The sequence below is a fragment of the Chroicocephalus ridibundus genome, chromosome 1 (assembly GCF_963924245.1).
Source record: "Chroicocephalus ridibundus chromosome 1, bChrRid1.1, whole genome shotgun sequence".
Classification (NCBI taxonomy): domain Eukaryota; kingdom Metazoa; phylum Chordata; class Aves; order Charadriiformes; family Laridae; genus Chroicocephalus; species Chroicocephalus ridibundus.
Window position 1 is genome coordinate 35691292 of NC_086284.1, and position 19271 is coordinate 35710562.

At 42.4% G+C, this 19271-nt stretch overlaps 1 protein-coding gene across 4 annotated transcripts in view; it reads left to right on the forward strand.

Annotated features, from left to right (window-relative positions):
- Positions 1–19271, forward strand: part of ENOX1 (ecto-NOX disulfide-thiol exchanger 1) — a 379879-nt gene that overhangs the window by 84892 nt on the left and 275716 nt on the right. The gene's annotated exons all lie outside the window — the stretch shown is intronic.

Below are 19271 nucleotides of genomic sequence, written 5' to 3' on the forward strand. Positions count from 1 at the left end.
TGCTCTCACCTCTTTGCACATTGGTTTGGGATTCTACCAGGCTTTGCCTGTTCAGGTGTGCAGAACTGTGTCATGTTAGGCCAAAACCTGTCTTCTCACCATCTTTCCCCGAGGAGCAAGGGATTATCATCCGTGGAAGAACGTACACTTCACCACACTCGTAAGCAGTGAATATCTCAAGAAGCATATGACAAACTTGCCAGCCCATGGGTTGTGTTTCTTGAATCCTGCCTGCTCTGGAGGACATAAGCCAAAAGCTCAATTGTGAATCCTTATAAGAATTTAAGTATGCAGGAAAGATGTTCTCTAGTCAAGAAGTCTTAAAAGGACTGGAAGAGGAATGGTCGTCTTCAGTGATCCCTGTCTACTCTGAAGCTTGAGTAAGTGCACTAAGTGGTTTTGGAGACCCAGTGAGAGGTAAGTTAAGACAGTGTGAAATGCTATATGAGATGTGCTAGTCTGGCCTAGACCTTTATAGCAAAGTGACCTTCTACATTGCTTTTGTGAACATGGAAATAAAACACTGGAGACAATGTGCATTTCTGCAGCTTCTCTCTCCTCTCACTCATTCAGCTTCATTTGTATCTGGCTTCCACCTTTAGCTCCCAGTCTTCCCTGGGATTTCCTTCCCATTGTAAAATCCATCCTTTCTCCAAAGGTGTTTTCTTTTCTTCTTTGTAAGCTCTTTCTTTTCCTCGAAGATTCAACAACCCAGTGAAGAACCTCTAGGATCCTTTCTGGTGACTTTCCTTCTTCCTCGGTAGTCTGTCTACAGACAGCCTTACAGTTCTTCTTCCTTATTGTCTGTGATTGCCGTTATTCTTAAGAGGACCCATCTCCTTTTCCTTCCAACAGCCTCTAGTTCTGGCAGGCAAAGGGTTGAACAGGGAATGCCCTTTCTATCTTTCTGCAAATTTGTTAGGTTCATGTAAACATTTGGTACAAACAGTGGGTTTGGTTTGCTATAAACTCTAGTTCTATTTAGAGCCGCTTTTTTTTCCTTCTCCATTTTGATAGACTGTTGGATCAGCGTATCAGCAGTCACATCTGACACTAGTGTCAAAACACAATAGATACCTGGCTCACTTTAATTAATAACATAGAAAACAAGAGAAAACCCACATAATAATTTATTTCCTCTAATACTAATGCTTCCAGATTCCAATCGTCTTTATCAGCTTTAAAAACCATCTGAGTATATATTAGAATCTCGTACATTTTATCTGATAGGTACAAATACAAACACCTTTTCTACTTGTTATTCATGGTAGCTGCATTTTGTGTGTCATTTGTAATTGTATTTTTCGCTCATATGCATTGGGGGAGGAGAAGGGGCTATATAGCTCTTTCTTTATTCTTGTTCACCTTGCTGAGCCAAAGCCGTTAGAATGGGGCTTGCACCATCCAAAGAGCTGTACACTAAATTCCAATCAATTAATCACTGAGATGACCGAAAAGGAAACATAGACTGGTGATACGGCTGCTGCTGACAGCGCAAATACAAGACAGTGAAGTTGAAGCAGGAGGATCTGAGGAATCATTATGACTGGTAACGGTGTTTGAGATGGAAAGAAATCAGGTTGTTTCAGAATCAACGTTAGGTTCGTAAATGACAGTCTAGGGAAAAACAATTGTTGTTATTTATCAACTGAGCTTGTTTTCAGTTGAATTGTTTGGGCTTTTTAAACTTTATATGCTGAGAAATTAATAATTTAAGTACACCTCTTCATGCTTTCTGAAGCATTGAAAAATATGAACCTGAATAGTGTATGGTACTTAAAAGTGTGTTTCATATAGAGGTATTTATCTATTTGTCATGTGGAAGAAAATCAGTAATCTTTGTGCACCAAAACTTTTATACTGAATGTTTTTTGAAATTTCATTATGTAGAAGCCCTATGGAAGCCGTGCTGTTCAAAACATTTTTGTTTTCATGTACTGTAATGTTTATTTGTTCAAACAAAGAAATGCTTATCTGTTGAAAAGATAGCAGTGATAAATTACTTCAGCTTTCATGCTTACCTACTGTTTTCCATTTGGCATTAAATTCTTGGTTGAATCCCAGAGGTAGATAGATCTGAATTCAAATGTTACCTTGATGCCTTTTTTAGCCAACCCCTGTGACCTGATGATAAAAGGAAATTTAGTCGTCTAAAGGACCATCCTTCTTGTATAGTTTAAACCCCATTACATACCGAAAAGGTTGCAATTTTTACCTTTTTCTCTGAACTGTATTAATTTTCAGAGGATGTACAGGACCTCTACCTTTACTGTCACAACAACAGCACTTTAGATATCAACAGCGTAACTATCTGTTGAATCTAAATAGCATGCAAATTGAGCTTCCCATACTCATCCTACCTCATTATGGGTAATGCTGAATATGCTCTGTTAATCCTTTTGAAAAATTATTGACTCCTGAATAACTTTATTTTACTACTATAAATCATATCTTCATGGGTTTTTTTTTCTGTCATTGACTTTTAAGTTCAAGGGTCTGTTTTATTTCTCATCAGAAAACAAATTTCTCTCTGTGCTTAACATGAAGTATTCCAGGCTCGTGTTTTCCATTTTAATGGAGGTTCATCAGTCTCCCTCGTCTTCTCCTCACTGAATAAATGATCCTTATGCAATGCACAATGGGAGCATACAAAAAGAGAAGAGTAACAAAACAGTTTAAAAAGCTAAAAGGCAGCATGCCATAAGTTAGCTGTTTTAGCATATTTGAATTTGTAAGAAAAAGTAACTGGGAACTCTTCCCTTGTTTGCCAGTCTTTGCCATGCATCAGTTGGTAGAATAATTGTTATTTACAAAGTAGCAACATTGGCCTTCAAATAGGAATCATAGAATCGTTTAGGTTGGAAAAGACCTTTAAGATCATAGACTTCAACCATAAACATAACACTACCGAGTCCACCACTAAACCATGTCCCTAAGAGCCACATCTACACGTCTTTTAAATACCTTCAGGGATGGTGACCCCACTACTTCCCTGGGCAGCCTGTTCCAATGCAACAACGCTTTCAGTGAAGAAATTTTTCCTAATATGCAATCTAAACCTCCCCTGGTGCAACTTGAGGCCATTTCTATCACTTGTTACTTGGGAAAAGAGACCGACCCCCACCTCGCTACACCCTCCTTTCAGGTAGTTGTAGAGAGCGATAAGGTCTCCCCTCAGCCTCCTTTTCTCCAGGCTGAACAACTCCAGTTCCCGCAGCCGTTCCTCATAAGGCTTGTGCTTTAGACCCTTCACCAGCTTTGTTGCTCTTCTTTGGACACACTCCAGCACCTCAATGTCTTTCTTGTAATGAGGGACCCAAAACTGAATGCTGTATATCCCAGCTGACTTTTGAGGTCTGTATCTTCATCTACATTTTAGCTGGTCCATATTGGTTGCCCATTGAAGGACTGTAGACATCTGCTTGTGAAGGAAATGAAGTTTCTCATGCTGCTTTGGGAGGAGAATTTCCTGCCCTGGGATGAACGAACATGTGCACTTGGCCAAGCACTTAACATCAACCTGTGCCAGTTTCTCTCTGATGAGTATGAAGGGAGCCTGAGCTGACTGGGTCTGATGTGGACAGTGATGTTTTGTCTGATGAGTCCAACCCAGTGTGTCCAGAGATTCCTGCCTGCTAGTTTTTCTTTTGATAGGCCAAGATTTTTCCAGAGCAATTTTGTGCCATTATTTTTGTCACTGCTCTTCCTTTTGTAATGCCTTCTGATACGGATCATAACTGAGACCCTCTTTCCTTACTCTGGCTCAAAAGATTAGGAGTCTTGTGTTTTGGTATGGAGTCACACTGGTCTACTAACTAAAGTCCAGAGTTCAAATGTTTGGGCATGTTTTACTTACTCTACCACAAACTCATACTCTGGCTTTCCACAGGGCCATGGGAGCACTGGTAATGGTGGTTGCTCATGTACTAGAATAGAATAGTTCAGTTGGAAGGGACCTACAACGATCATCTAGTCCAACTGCCTGAGCACTGCAGGGCTGAAATGCAGCTACTGTGCTACGTAAGCTGAGATATGGGATGTCTTCTTTTGTAAGGTAAAATTCTGCTAAGCTCAAGAAAGTACTCATTATTAGAATTATTATTAACATCATCACTACTGTTATTTCTAGATTCCAGTTGGGTTCTCTGCATTCCTAGAGGGATTGCCTTTAGTGTAAAATCCTACCAGGAAAGGTGCACTTCTAAATAATGAAAGTCAAGGATACATTTAGTATCTTGCAGGGCTGGCTCTACAGCAAAGGCAATATTACTGTTACTTCGAGGCTGTCAGAATTCAAACCCTTCCCATGTGGAAGAGCTGTTTGACAGAGTGATTTTGAAAATGCTACTTCACATTAAATGTAGCAGGAGAAAATTGTCCCCAGGAAGATATTATCTGTGCGTAGCCAGTAGTTTGTGAAGGAGCTTTTCCAGATATATTCCTACTCTTTTGAAAAAAATCTGTTTTCTGGAGTACATTAGCCTGCAGAGGGGAAGAAACGGGGAAGCTATTAATATGTTTTTCCATTTAAACACAAATGCTTTCTGCTAACTCTAACTGAGAACAGGAGTAGTTCTCTTTTGGCAAGCAAATGCCTGTTAAGGGCGCTTTGCTGGATGTGTTTGTGCTATTCTGTAATCTTGGTGGTCTGCACAAATGGGCACAGTCCCCAGAAGAATGACAGCAGGCATGAGGTAATTAAACAGGAGATCCACATTGGCGTGTTGGTGGAAGAGGAGAGCACACAGCTCACCTCCTGCCGATGATGTGGTTGACTTTCTTTGGGAATTATTTTCCAACCCTGCAGTCCTTCCCTTCGGAGAGGGTAGGGTTTTGGTGGTGGGAGTTAGAATTAGGGGGATTTTGACAGGAAGTACCCTCTCAGTTAACAGAGCTGGGCTACTGCAGTTTTTCTTCCCAAAGGAAATGTATATGTTTGTGTGTGTATATATATATATATATATTTGATTTTATTGACAGTGTTTAGACTGGTTAATTTGAAATGTGCGCAGAGCAGGCAAACTGTATTTTCTGGAGTCTGAGAGCATCCTCTTTCTGGAAAAATCTTTCTGAAATTATCTCGTGGTGAGTAGAATTTGATCCATTCTATAGATAAAAGAGGCTGGTGTTTACAGATATGCAGACAGCGCAGACACTGTCATGTCTAGATGGTATGACGAGTTTCATTATACTCAGAAAGTAATCCAAACCTGTTAGAGAAAAGTAAATAACCTCAAATTCCTTCCTTCCTTCCCTCCTTCCCTCCTTCCCTCCTTCCCTCCTTCCTTTCTTCCTTCCCTCCTTCCCTCCTTCCTTTCTTCCTTCCTTCCTTCCTTCCTTCCTTCCTTCCTTCCTTCCTTCCTTCCTTCCTTCCTTCCTTCCTTCCTTCCTTCCTTCCTTCCTTCCTTCCTTCCTTCCTTCCTTCCTTCCTTCCTTCCTTCCTTCCTTCCTTCCTTCCTTCCCTCCTTCCTTCCCTCCTTCCTTCCCTCCTTCCCTCCCTCCTTCCCTCCTTCCCTCCTTCCTTCCCTCCTTCCTTCCCTCCTTCCTTCCTTCCCTCCTTCCTTCCCTCCTTCCTTCCCTCCTTCCCTCCTTCCTTCCTTCCTTCCTTCCTTCCTTCCTTCCTTCCTTCCTTCCTTCCTTCCTTCCTTCCTTCCTTCCTTCCTTCCTTCCTTCCTTCCTTCCTTCCTTCCTTCCTTCCTTCCTTCCTTCCTCCCTCCCTCCCTCCCTCCCTTCTTCCCTTTTTCTCTCCTTTTCTTTCCTCCATAGTGCCTGAATTTTAACAGTGAGTTCTTACCGAAGTCTTTGCTGATCCTTCACACGTAGCACCAGTCCGCGTGAAATTTTATTACAATGAAATCATCAGGGGAAAAGAAGAAATCAATCTGGCCAGATAGTTATTACCATATTTTAAAAAGGTAAAAACCTTTGGAGACTCGAGTTTCAGTGGACTGATAATGTGTCACAGCAGGGCTCTTTTCCCCCTGCAAGTCCTTGTCTGAGATGGTCATGAGTAAACAAAGTACTCTGCCATCAGGCTCTTGCCCTCCTCCTACACCATCCCTAACAGCAGCACGATGTTTACCGTTGTTAGTAGCCACCTGCTTCCCTTCAAATCCTCCTCATGCAAAACACGGTCGTTTCAGAACAGTCATTATACGTTTGGAAATGGCAAAGCAATTCTCCAAGTCCCACTGATTATGTTGTGTAGCAACCCTACTGTATGCCGTTTCTGCTGCTTGGAAGGCTGGTAGCTGCTTGGCAAGCTAAAGAAGAAGCTTCTTTCCAATAACAGTGTTTTTCTTTTATCCCGGAGTGTGGTATTATTTTTCTAGTGGTATGATTAGAAAAGAAAATATATACAAAGCTAAAGAAATATTCCAATATATTTATAATATAATATTATGATGGGCATTAAATAAAGTCATTCAAGTGCTTGAGTTCATTCAAGTATTTTTTGGGCTTTTAAAAAGAAATAATTGTTGCACAGAAAGTCTTGCCCGAATAGCAATTATTTGATTAAAAGAATACTGGCCCAGGTCTTGTGCTTGGCTTTCTATAAGCTTAACCATGCAATCATTTTTATTGCCATTGTTGAACATAGATGGATTTAAATAGGGCTTCTCCCACGTAGGTTCTTTAATGATACTTTTAAGGAAGAGAGCACAAGTGGATTGAAATGAAATCCTGAACCCACAGCTCGGGAAGAGTGTGGGACAGGGTGTGAAAGGAACCCTGGAGCTGTCAGAAATGGCAGGAGTAGCATTACACAGCAAGGAGACCAGGGAGCTGGAGTCTTTCTGAGGATGGAAAAATAGCATTCTTTCTCCCGAGAGCCCTTTGCTTTGACTGGATGCGGTCCCTATTCTCTCGGAACCTATTGCTGCCTATAACAATACCTCCAAATGCAATTGGCACCCATTCCAGCTGCCTGCAGGCAGTTACAGAAAGCAAGCTGGGTTTCTAGGGTTTCTTAGACCCACCCTACCTAAGAAACACAATTTCTTAAAAGTGCGTAAGGAGAATAAAAATAATTAAATGGAAAAACCGTGCTAAAATCTTTGTGAGACTTGAAACAACTTGCATTCTGTCCATTGTAATCTGACATAATGAGCTGGAAAGACACATTGCATTGATGCAGATCTCAACAAGGAGTAGATAAGTGCCAGAGGTTGAGCCTGTAAGACTCTGGGCAAAGCTTCATGCTGCTGGAAACATTCTTCCTTTGCAGAGTGAATAGTAGCTGATTGTTAAGGCATGGTTCCTGCTGATGGCAGGAGTTTAGAAAATGTCTAAAACTCTCAAATGAAATATGGTTGAAAGTAAGTTTTAAGCAAGAAGAATCCTGTCTGCAAAAGCCTGCGTGCTGTAAAACTCCTTTTTGCCAAGAGTGGAACAAGCAGGGACTTGACAGATAAAGAAATAGCAACAAACAAGCTCAGCTTTTCCAGAGGTGATGGAAATGTGCTCAGAGCAATGATGCAAGCCCTCGGTGATTCTGGGTGTGTCCCCCACATCTTTCCTTTCCGAAGAAGCCCAGAAATACTTGGTGTGTCCTTAATAGTCTGGAGAGACTTGGCAAGAGATGTCACTGAGTGTTTATTTGAAATGTGGTTCCAGGGTAGTACGAAGCAGATATTCATTCAATCTCAAGATTACAGGAGGATTTGGAAAAAAACACAGAGATACAATTATTTACCTTAAGGCATCTGATTTTTACAGGTTCAAATAAAACAGATGTGTTTCTTGTCTGCTGCTTTGGAAATTTTGCAGGGTTTATATAGAAAGCATTCCATTTATTAAAAGATAAATATCTTTAAGTGGTTCTAAATGCCAGTGAGCTTTATAACAGAATTCTGGAGAATTACCACAATGGTCTATTCCTGTTAATCTAACTGATACTGTCTGAGAAGCTGCCAGTGTAATTCCCTCTGATATTAGTGTTCTGGCGTATATTTGTATCACGCCACTTCTGTATTTTGCATGTTCTAAAAAGATATCGTAAGGGGTTTGGTCTGAAAGAGAAATATGTGAAATTACTATTTTTTTTTCATTAGCATTGTAGAAATTAAGGTAGGTTGCATGGATGGGAGGAAGAAGTCATTGTTTTGAATTTCTTCCTGGTGGTCAGGTTGGAGAGATAGATTGAATAGACATGAGGAGACTAAATTTTCTAGGACCATGTCTGAAGATAGCGTAGAAGGGCTTGCTGTTCTTTTAGTTCCACATCTACTTTTCCAAACAGCCAGATAAATCCAGAATTAAGGGGTTTTTTGTTATATTAAACACATATTTCAGAAAAAAAGTGAAGTAAAAATTTAATGGACCATGTCTACCCATCTTCAGTGGATGCCTTAATAAACAGGAAAAGATATAAAAGAAAAAATAGCATTGAGTACTGTAACTTCTGTAGGAATTTCACCACCACAAGTCTGTGTGAAATCAATACACTTAACCAATTCAGTTTCAGCTGTTATGGGTTTTACTGAGTCCATTCACTTCTTAGATCCTCTGGGTTAATATAAACTATTTCTGTTATACAGCTTGCACAAGCCTAAGAGGTTCGACATCCCTGGAGAAGATGTCGAACAAAGACAGGGTTTCCAGCAGAGAATCCCCACTGCTCATTTGCTTTTGGACATCAGGCAAAAAGATCTTGCTGATTGTTACTGGATTACCCATGTTCAGAGTATTAAACAAGGTTAAAACTTGAGGGTTTTTCCCATCCACTGTGACTCGGTGGGAGACTTGTATGCCTGTTGTGGGATAGTATTTGACCTAAATTTGCATCGTGGTCAGATTTGCATACCGACCTCTTATTTTTGGGAACTCTGAATTATCTTTACTGTGGTCTGAAGAAATGGCTGACCGATCAGTGTTAGTGATTTGTATTTCAGTCCCCCACATGTCTTTGCTGATCTGTAAGTGGATTGCCCAGTCAATACTAGCATCTCAGGAATTTGAGACTCTGTCTGGGAGGATTTTTTTGTCTAAAAGGAGAAGAACAAGGATTTGGGATGGCGGGGAGGGGATGGGACTGGGCTTTGGCCTCGTCAGTAGCCTGAAGGAGGGCAGGAGTTTGCAAATGATGTTCACATGCAGCAGTTGTTTCATCTTCATCACCACTATGTTGTGAGTGAAGAGTAGCAGAAGAGGAAGGCAGAGAAAAAGGTCACTCAAAGGGAAAAAGAAAGTGAGGGGGAAAGTAGAAAAGCATAGCATGAAGCAAAGTAGGGAGAGCAGGTGGAACAAGTCTGCCAAGAGCTGGAGAAAAAGGCCAGAGGAAACATAGGGAATGTGGTAAAGCCCCTGCCAGGCACTGTGTAAATCTGCTCTGCACTTAATGGCATCTTTCTCCAGGCTAGCAACTACGTCTAGCTGGTTGGGGAGCTCCAGGTAGCAATGAAGATGCAATGGCAGTGGCTTCAGCTTGGCTGTTCAGAGATCCTAGGAATGTATTTTGGATGCTGTCATGCTGATATCTGTGTTTACTTTGTTTTAACAACCGTTACCAGCCAGGAAAGACAGATTAAGCTAGCGCAGGAACGTCTCCCTGCTGCAAATGCACCTTTGTTCTTCCTTCCCTCCTTTCCTCCCCATTGCCCAAAGGCTTTTTCTCCTGTGCTTCTCCTACTAGATAAGGGTCCCTGTAGCAAAGAAGACTTGCCGAAGCAGATTCTTGACCTGACTTCAATCCAGCTTCAAATATGTGTATGAAGATGTAATAGGGTAATTTATCACCTTTATTCAGGTAAACAGATAAAATTGCAGGCGGCTAACAGCCTTCATTTGTATGCAGGAAGTTAGAGGGAAGTTAGGCAGTTAGATAGCAAGACCTTTCCCTATCTGACATGGATTCCTCAGAAGGGAGTAATCATCATTCATAGTTTTCCACCGGCAACTTTGCCTGATACGGGCAGGTAAATCACAGAGCAGAGCTTGGTGCTGTCCTCTAGCTTTGATACTTGTAATTGTAGCAGTTCTTCAGCAAATATTCAGTATAACCCATGCAGGACTTTCAGCATAGCTTTTAAAAATAACTAAGGAGTTTGAAATAACCGTGCTTTATATAAGAGCAAACAATAAAGCGCATGTGGAGGAGGCTTCATTAAGATTGCTTGACCTATGAGCGAAATAAAAAGGAGGACAAGACAGGCTTTCCTAGTGATTTACTTTCTATGCCCATGAATCATGTTTTCTTCCTCTGTTATTGTGATTGCATTTTTTTCTCAGCACTGCTCACCCTATCATTATGGGTAGAAAAAGTAAAGGGATTGTGATATTTTTCTCAGCGGTGATGAAAGGAACAGGACACTTCAAGGACACGCTATAAAAGTTGTTAGGACTGCAAGATGCTGTAGCTTCTTCAAGATGCAAATACTGTGTATGGTCCGTATTGGATTAATGTGAGTCACGCTGAAGCTATACCATAAGCGATACTGATCTTGCATGTTTACTTTTTGACTTATCAATTCTATGACTTCCTTTTATTCCCCCAGCATTTATGGGCGAGTACGCTTTTGAGGCTGTAAACCCTATGGGAAGGAGCCAGGCAGTGCACGTTGGCAGTGAATCTGGCAAAAGACACTGTTTAAATATTTACCAGCAATAACAGAGGGTTGTTTTTAAAAATAACTGTACGTTTCAGCATATTGTCTTCAAGGAGCTTATTGGAAAAGAAAAAATAAAGGCACAAAATATTGAAATTTTTAAAGAGCTTTCAAAATGTTGAGTATTTGCAAAGTAGTGCAAGTTAAATCTATTTTAACATGGATTGATGTGGGTTGGCTTTTTCCCTATTTTTGGTATAGAGGAAGGGAAGGGAAAGCAGGAGGGGCTGGTGCTGCGCAGCCATCAAGAAGCCCTGGGATTGGAAACCACAAAATGAAAAACAGCAGATGTGAAACAGTGGCTTGTGACTTCCTTCGTATGAGCACACATACATCAACCTCATAACATCATTTAAAACTCCTCTTTTGGGGCCATGGAAGAAAAGAACACGGAAGTAATTAGTACTAGTCTAAAAAAATCCACAAGAAGACATTTGTCCTTGGCAAAATGTTTCTCCGTATTGCTTTATGGTTTCTACTTATCCAGACAAATTATTCCCCAGACGTAAAGCAGTGCTCTGACATCATGTGAGATTACTATACAAGATTATAATGTGGATGTGGCTTTGTCACAAAAGACAAATGTTCCTCGGGCCGTTTGGCAGAGCTGTTTGCTGACTGAAAGGACGGATGGAAACCCCCACGCTACAACAAACTTCAAGCTGTAGTTCCCTTCAAAAGTAGTAATTTTAATCCAATTACACTAGCAGGTTGGAGAATCAGTGGACTTTCATACTGATGGCGTTCTGTGAGATATTAGTTGAGCTATGCAGACGAATAACTAGAGAGGATTTAATTACAACAGTTACTGGTGTTTTTCAGAACATCGAAGACCTAGCCAGCAGATAATGCAGCAGATGGATTACATGAAGTAGAAGTTGATCACAATTTTCTGGATATTTGGGGTTTTTGTACCAAATGAAAGCATAATTATTGAGTAACTTCTACTACAGTTCTTACAGGTGTTTTTTTGCTTTGTTTTGTTTTCTTCGCCCTCCCCCCCCCCCCCCCCCCCCGAGTTACTTTTATCTGGTAGAATATGAATTTTCCCTTAATTGAAGCTGTGGAGAAGAAGCATCGGCCTCTAATTATCTCAGTGCACTTAACATCGTACTACCAAGTGTGCTTTGGCACACACAGAGGCTAAAGGTAGATTGATTTATCTTAAAGTTGATATTTTTCAACTCAGGCAACCTAAGTAGTATTTTTCTTCAAAAGGAGTTTAGGCAGTAAGAGTGGTACAAATCTTCTCAAGCTCTGCAAGAGTGGCAGGAGACATAGGCTGTTATCAACAGAGCAAATGCAGGTCACTCACAGGTGGACTGAAGGATATTCTTTTCCATTTTGTTGTCAAAATATCCACAGGCAGCCAGAAGCAATCTAATTTTTGTGGTGCTCTTTTATCAACTGAAAGAACCTCATGAAACTTTTACATATGAGCTGTGCTGTGAGGTCTCAGCTCTTCTGAAGACAGCAGCTACAGTGGATCAAGTTTGTGAGAGGTCAAGGTAGACATGTACCATGGTTGTTGCTTTTCCGTGGTGTGCTAAGTCAATACTATAAACACTAGCCACCTCCAAAACAGGATAAATTCCTGTGCTGAAATTGGAGGGTGGACATGGCAGACCAAGAAAATGACGGCATTGCAGTTGTTTGGTGTCTCCACCTCTTGCCAGCTTCTCTTCTGTGGTGAAAGGATGAAACACCACTGACATCAATGGGATCATTCCCCTTTTCACCAGCAGCAGTGTTAGTTCTCTGGCATTCAAGTACTGCAGGACTTGAGGAGAGTTGTGATGGATTTCTGAGAGTGTCTCTAACCAAGAGTAGTTTTGTTTAGGTCTCCCGTGAAAAACCACAAAACCAAAAGGCACCATTTGGGAGAAAAAGCTTGTGATGTTCAGAATAGTGTATGATAGCGCTGACTATAGCAACAGATATTCCTCTGTTATCTGGCACATTTACTTCAGAATGAAAGCAGTACACAAGTGTGAAAACATCCATTTTTATGGTAGCAGTGTTTGAAGAATTTCTTCTGGGAAGAGCGCTGAACTGGTAGATCACTGCTGAGGTCCTTTTGGCCTAACAGGCCTTTTTTCAATTCTGCAAAGCTGACAACAGTTAAGGGAAAAGATGAACAGCCTTTGCTGGGACGCTGCATCAGTTGTATGAGAAATGGAAGTGGGTCATTCTGGACATAAAATTTAATGGAAAAAATGTTTTGTCAGCATCAAGACATTTGAAGACCCATCTGTTGAGGGTGTGTCCGCTTCTTCTGCCATGACATCTGTTTAGAAGGAGGCGAAAAATTCCCCTTGTGAATCACACCAGTGCTACAGAGCTGGGAAACTCCTGCCTCTCTGTCCCCTCCCCTCCTCTCCTCTCCCCTCCCCTCCTCTCCCCTCCTCTCCCTCTCCCTCTCCCTCTCCCTCTCCCTCTCCCTCTCCCTCTCCCTCTCCCTCTCCCTCTCCCTCTCCCTCTCCCTCTCCCTCTCCCTCTCCCTCTCCCTCTCCCTCTCCCTCTCCTTCTCCCCTCTTGTTTGGTGTCCCACCCTCAAATGGGAAGGACTGTGGTTTGCTAAGGGTCTCAGTGGAAAAGAAGGCTTAAAAAAAATTGGGAGGAATCAAATGGCAATTTCTCATATCATAGATGCTGTAAAATTTGTCTCTTATTGTGGCACTGTTAAAATGACTGAAAATAGATTATTTCTTAAAACACCATAGAAAAGATTTTTGTGATGCATCCTTTCCAAAATGGGATAATGAGTAAGAAAGTGGAAGGCAAAATGCGGGAGTTTGTTTCAGAGGTATGGGTATTGTGCATTAGATATTATAGATTCCAATGGAAAACCAGTTATTTTAAACTGCTGTTCGAAACCAAAATGCTGTTTGGACCAGTTCGTTTTCGCTTCCACTTGGGTTTGAACATTTCACGTCCCCTGGAAATTAGACGTTGAAACCAATAATGCATTAAGCTGGAAAGTGCTGGATCTCACGCATATTAAGTAGTAAATACTCTTGAGTTTTTATCGTTGCTGCATACCTTTTGATAGCCAGTCCCATAATAATATAATATGATGCCTAGAACTGATGTGTTTATTGTTCTAAAGAGATGAATAGCCATACGTTTACCCTGGCTGCCAGATAGAAGGAAAGATTTTCAAAGCACTGAATATAATATTGAACTTGCTGCATTAAATGGTCTGTCTTTATTTTGGCTAGGTCACTTATCTGTTAATTGTGATCTGTAAGTCTAGTTACAAATATTTTTTAAAATACTGTCAGAAAATCAAATCCTGTGTTTACATTCCTTGTGGGCAGAGGAACAGGTCAGTCTCTTGTCTTATTGTGATATCCCGAACACTTCCAAATGCTTCTTCATCTGTGCATTTTGAGGCGAATGCTGCTGTAAAATCCAGGTCACTTCAATTGCACTACAGCTGAAACACAATCTCAGAGGTTTTTTGGTAATATATATGCCCGCTGAGTTACAAAAAATGGTTTCCTCAAGGCAGGCTTTCTTAGCATGGATGCGGTCCTACCGTAAGGTGTCGAACCTCTCTTTTTTATAAAGTGGAGCTGCCTCTGCCTCTGACTTTGCAGCTCAGATAATGGGCAGATGAAGCGCAGGACAACCGCTGGGCGCATAAGCATATCCTTAAAGGGATCTATTTTGTGGAACTGGAGAAAATAGAGTCTGTTTGGAATAATCTAGCTAAACTAGCAAATATTCAGCTTCCATTTATTTTCAGTTGTCTGTGAAGGTAAAGAGATTAGTGTTTGCCTACAGAGGAATCACATTGGATCTGCCTTTTAAGTTGTTACAGGATATACAGTTGGGTAGGCACATCTGTAGGGCTGAAATGAGAGAAGTCTCTCGTTTGTTTTCTCCAGTCAAGCATAAATCTCTAATTTTAAGGGCATTCTACCCTTGGTTTAGATTTGTTTATTTTAGTTTTATAGACCCCATTTTAAATCCATTTTAATGAGCTGTTTATGCAGTGATAGTGTTTTTAATATATGTTTAGGTTCTGTGCGCCTCTAAGTGAGGCAATGATGCGTGGAGATGGCATGAATTAATAATATGGCAAAGGCAACTGAAATATCTCCGATATACCAGCAAAACAAGATTTCGATGTGGGTGCCTGTCTGCTGGTTTGCTTGCCCCTGCCTGAGACCAACAGTTCAAGCTGCCATTTCCTTCATCAGGGGTGACTGGTTTGGCTGGCCCCGCTGCGTCCTGGAGCGAGTTAGGACTCCCACTGTGGTTCATGAATGGTCTCAAGGATGCTGTGGTTGTGAGTGTGGGATGAAGATTGGGGAACCGAGGAATGCCAGGAACCAGCATTTCATTCCGTATGCCGTCTGCAGGACAATCATTCTGCACTTAGCTCGGTCCGTATGGGTGAAGTGAAGTAGAATGCTACTAAGACTCAAGCCGGCATATCTAATTAGCTCAATAATCACCTTCACCCAGGGCCATAGCTGACCAGCTTGAGAACTTCTGCAAGTATTTGAAAAGTGTTGCAAGCGAACACAGATCCCAGCAACCCGGAAGCATCTCTGCTAGGGAGCATGACGCATGAGCAAAGTTAACTGGGCAAAGACTTTTTTGATGCCGTGTTTGCCTGCAGCTTTTCTAATCATGACAGGTCTGCATGGGACAGTTTGGTGGCCTGAGACTTGCCACAGCGCAAGGTGTGACAAGGCTTTTTGATGGTCTTTATGTGTGCCTACTTCCTGGCCACTCATAAGGAGCTTCATAATTTGTCTCCAGACATATCTTGAATATAATAACAGGAATAATTAAAACTCAAATAGCAATTTGGTGCTCTGACCATCTGGGATCCAGGCTGAGAGATGAGATATAGTATAGGCCCTAAAGCTGTTAGTAAGGTAAGCCTTCTTACTCTTTTTTTTATTAATTAATTTAAATGGCTCTTAAATGATTTTTAAATGAGTTCATACTCACAACAGCTTTGAAAATCTGTGTCTTGCCGGTGGGATCTGACTGCTGCTTCTGCTGCTGTGTCTTGGTCTGATTCCCAGCTGGAAAAGCTGAACCTCTGTATCAGCTGGGTGCAACCTCAGCACAGTGATAAAGGAAAATAAACAGAAATAGTTGGAAGCTTTTCTAAACACCAGTTAGAGAATCCCTTTTCTAATATATGGACCCCAGAGAGAAAAGAAAACAGAGAGGAAGAGTATATTACATGTGCTTTATTTGCATAAGCATGTGATGGCTGTGTTCCTTGCTTGGAAGGAGGATGCTGAGAAGTACTGCGTGTATGAAGTTAAAGCTGATGAAAGTGTAATACACAGTAGTGTTTTATGGAATATGACTTTTAACAGGGTTTTCTTCTCCCCTGGTAGAATAGTCTGGAAAGGTTGAATTGGGTTTTATTCCACTAAGGCAAGAGACTACACATTGTGGTGGTATAAGGGAGGAACTGGAAGAGTGGCAGTGCCAGGGCAGTTAATTCTGGGCTCACCTTTGGGCTTGTCCATCCCACGTATAGCAGCAGAGTAAAGAGGAGTCGCAACCGCTCCGCTTCTTTTCCAACCTAAAATAGTGTCTCCATGGCAGGGTGTGCCACTCCAGTGCTGCCATTCCCAGGCTCATCAGACTCATTAAGGGACAGAGCTAATGCTGTCAGTGCAGTGGTACACTGATGCAAATGAGCAACTTTCATTCCCTGTGACCCAGGCAGCTCGTTTGGAGTTAGGAGGGCTTATCCTGAGGCTGTGTCCCAAACACTGAGGTGCTTATCATCTCACGCCTCCTTAGCTGGGGAAAGCCTCTTGTGAGCATGGTGGAGTTAGACTTCCAAAAGCCTGTAGAGGAGGACCAAGGAGAATGAATTCCCAGTTAGTAGCAAAGGGGAGAGGGAATCCATCCAGATGCTGGGTTCAGCGGGAAGGGGAAAAGGCTGGTTGTTTCCCTGAAGGACTGCTTTTAAGCTCCAGGGGAAGCTGGGTCAGGTGAGAAACGTTTAGGGTGGATGTAGGTTTTTGGCCAGGTGAGTAGTCTAATACTGACTACACCATTTTTGTTTGATTAAAAAAACTCTGTCTTTAGTGCAAGAGGAGTGGCAGAAAAACATCCTGTGATTTTTCATTTTGCAGCCAGCACCACAAAGCACAAAAATCAGCTCTTGGCAGCCCAGCAACGAGCAATGTTGTCCCATGCTTTGCTGCAGCAGTGACTGCTGCAACAGTAGTTTGAAGAGCTGATGCTGCCCCAGGTTGCCAGTCAAGCCCTGGCTGGCCCTTTTCGAGGGCAGCCAGCTGATGTCTCTGTGATGCTGTCAGCTTCAGGGCTGTTGGTCAGACAGCTTGTACCTTTTAGTCTCAAAAAGCTCATGTCACCAGCAAGGTTTAGGACTAAAAAAGCCAAAAGGCATTTTTTAAAAGGCCACCAAAAGATGCATTTTTCTACCAGGGTCTCCCAATATTATTTTTTTTTTTCCTTTTTGCTGTTGCTCTGTGCCTGACAGATACTTGCAATCCCCACTTGAAGGTCCACACTCTGGTGGGCAGCCTGGAGTTAATCTGAGATATTCTGGCAGCTGTCTTTCAGACCTGGGTTTACCAGCCTGATCTCAGCCAGCAGCATTTGCAATCCGTGCTGCTGAGAATTATCAGGCCCAAGAACTAGTAATGTCACCTAAAAGGCAATTCAGAGGCATGCATTTCAGTCCGTCCTTAGCAATTGCCTCTTGAATTGGCTATGGTTTCTTGTAGAAACCGTATGAGGTACCCTGGGAGGCTTTATCAGAGGAGGGATACCGAGTTGCCAGTGGCAATTGCGACTGTGGGTTTCCGTACCAGCTTCTCAGACCTTTTCAGCTCATTCATTCCCAGGCTGTGAGCTGGGAAAGTTCCTGCTCAGTTCAGGTGTTCCAGAGTGTGGTTGATTCTCGGGTATGGTGGGTGTGTTTGGGGGATGCTCATGGTAGGAGTATGACTGTAGCACTGAGTACGGCTGGGAAGAGCGCAGGGAGAGGGGAAGGGTAGGGACCGGCAGGACTAGACAGTTTAATTGTGAGACGCTGAAGCCCTTCCCTTCTCTCTCACCTGGGCAGCCAGGCAGCCCCTTCAGCTTGCATCTGAGGAGCTTCCCTTCAGCACTTAATTTGCACTTTTTCAGGGTCCCACCAGACCCTGAAATAAACAAACAAACCCCTAGTAAATGAAAAAAAAAACCAAAAAACCACCACAAAATCACCACCAGAAAAATAGAATCACAGGTCGGAAGGAGGAAAGCTTTGTTGTGAGTGGGTCACATATAGGAGAGCCCCTACAGGAGATCTGCTCCATAACAGATCATTTCCACCCCTGGGTGCTACTCACAATAGGGGAGCTGTGTTGATCTGGTACTCAAACAAGAGGACAGAGGAGGATGACATCCTGGAAGAGTCTTCTACCACTTTGTAAAGGACTGGGACAGTCTCGCCACTGAGAGTTTCAGAATAACTTGTTCTGCTGCATAGGACCTACAGGCTTGCAGCCTTCGAAGAGCCAGGAACAGGGTTGGTTCAGTCCACATTGTCTTGCAGCCATATAAGAAGGCGACAGCACATCTGGAGATTGCTGTCTAGAGATATACAAGATATACAAGAGATGTACAGGCTGACAACTTCTGTGCATCCTTCAGAAAAATAAAAAGTGACCCTCCAGGAGGGTGTCCATGTAGGCATCCTTCCTCTTTGCCCCAGGTTGGAAGTCTTTTGGGGCACTTAGGGACTGACTAAGAACATCCCCTTGGGATAAGAGGAAGGGGGAAATTGGCATCCCAAGAATACCAGTTTATTGTAGTGGTGGTGTATGGATGCTGCCCTCCAGCCGGCCGTGTAGACCAGGATAGAGACGATTGCTGCTGGGGGAAAGCCCATCCCTCGGGCCGGCCGTGGGACCCCTCATTCCTGTATTCCTGCCCTTGCAAATCTTCATGTCTAACGGCTTTTTTTCTCTCCCTGGCTCACTCCATTTGTCACTTGGGCTGAGCTTGGCTTTCAGCCCCATCAAAACCCTTTAACCACCACCCTGCTTCCCATCTCTTTGGTCCTAATTTCCTTAATCTTTTCATACTCCCACCTTTTCTTATGTTCCCAGGGGAATACAAATTGCTGCTACATGCCAAAAGATACCACCCATCCCAAACTGAAATAAAAAAGTAGTACCGAGATGTGAGTGTAATGACTGTAATTAACTGTCTAGTCTCATGACAATTGTCCTCTCTTCTCCTTCTTTCTCCCTCAGGCTTTGCTGTTCTCTCTCACTCTTTCACTTCTGCAATAGGAGTAAATTCCTCGTGACAGGGGATTGTCTTTTGCCTGTTTAATATGCCTGCCTGCTTTAAACACTACCTTAATGGTAATTCCAAAAGTATAAGGCACAGAGTCATTTCTCTACCCAGACTGCACAGGACTGAGACGCTGTAGCACGTTACTGGAAGAAAATCTATCTTATTCCTGCGGGTGAAACAACAGATCATCTTAACGGGAAATGAAATGACTAATAGCAACTGGCCCGCGCTGCTCCTGTGACAGGCCAGCTTGTTGAGAGTGCTTTGGTGACTGATAAGATAAGGGAATGGAAAAGAGACGTTGAGAGGCCGTTTCATTCAAACTTAAACAAATCTCACGCGCTGTAGATTGGTTGG